Below are 1,714 nucleotides of genomic sequence, written 5' to 3'. Positions count from 1 at the left end.
ATATATACATACATATATATATATATATATATATACACACACACACACACACACACACACACACACACATACAGGGGTGAACAGTAGATTTACATTTGTGAATTTATTCTTATATTATTATTTATTAATCATTGTATTATTTGTATTATAACTATAGACCTACTTTTGACCTGTGTATATAATTATATATAATTACTAATGTAACATTAATAATTAATAGTGTTTTAGGTATATTTAAAACTGTGCAAGCCTTATCATTATTATTATTATTATTATTACAGTGGCCCGGTGCACAAATTCATATACATTGTAAAAAAATAAAGTTTGAGAACAAATGTGTTGGCAAGCCCCCAGCTAGATCCCTGGTTGTGACATTAGGAAAACATGTGGATGCTTTGCTATAAAAATGATATCCATCTATTATATATCTTGCTAGAATTCATACAGTAAAATGAAAATCCACATTTTAAAATGTGAGGAGAAAAATGATTTCAAAAGAAAATTGATAAAAGTTAATTTTGAAGCTTAATGTAGAATTTGTATTTCTTGTAGTTTCTAAAAAACTTATATTTCTATTGATTTTTACAGAGAAAGGAAGGGAGCAGGATAGATGGAAACATCTATGAGAGAGAAAGATCATTGATTGGGTATCTCCTGAAGTCCCCCTACTGGGGATTGAGCCCACAACCCAGGCATGTGCCCTGACTGGGAATTGAACTGATTACCTCTTGGTTCCTGGGTGGATGTTCAACCATTTAACCACACTAGCTGGGCTAGTTTTTCAGTTTTGATTCAACTATTGGAAGACCAAAAAATAACACACTAGGTTCTATATGACTTAAACCCTCTCAAATTCCAACCAAAGACCATACTGAAACAGTAGTTGTTTTATTAGTGTGTATGTATGTGTGTGTGTGCGTGTGTGTGTGTGTGTTCATTCCTGTACGTATGTTTGGGGGAGGAGTGAGAGCTGCTCCAAAGACAGCCCCAAGAGAAGACGTATCCAAACCATGTTGGACAGTAAAGAGGAATGAGAGGGACAGGGTGTTGGCAGGGGTGTGAGCTGTGCATCCTGCTCTTCAGGAACCCTGACAAGGATGTAACAAACCTGTTACCGGCAGCAACATCTCCACTAAAGCCAACTCCACTAAAGGTGGCCATGAGGCAGATCTAACATATGGGCAAAACAGGAAGTCATCTAGAGGCCTCAAAAGGGGCCCAGTTGCTCCCCTAAAATTTATCTTCTCTACTGATTTGCCCCAATATTCCCAAATTTCCACAATGAAATTCACCTCTGTCCAAACGTGATTTCCTCTGCTCCAATGCAAATATCTTGTGGTTCTCAAACTTTAGCATGAATCGCCTGAAGGGCTTACGAAATCAGGAGGTGCTGGCCCTACCCCCAGAGTAGATCAGGGGTGGAGCCCAAGACTTTATATTTCTACAAGTTCCTAGGTGATGCTGCTGGTCCAGAACCACTGGTTGAAAACCTCCGGCCTGCATTGAGGGATGCTACTGGTTTCACGGAACTGGCATCTGTCACTTGGCAAGGAGCAGTGACCAAAGGGATAGGACATCAGAGTTGTAAATTCTGACAGTGGAAGGCAGGAAAGGTAGCCTGGGGGTGAGCCCAGCAGTAAACTCAGCCCCACTGGAGAGCACCAGCCTGTGCCTGCAAATCCAAGAGGAAAGGGCAGGGCTAGAAGAATGTGGT

This window comes from Myotis davidii, unplaced genomic scaffold, assembly GCF_000327345.1.
Source record: "Myotis davidii unplaced genomic scaffold, ASM32734v1 scaffold6, whole genome shotgun sequence".
Taxonomy (NCBI): Eukaryota; Metazoa; Chordata; class Mammalia; order Chiroptera; family Vespertilionidae; genus Myotis; species Myotis davidii.
The sequence above is the reverse complement of the archived record's forward strand: the minus strand, read 5'-3'. Positions refer to the sequence as shown.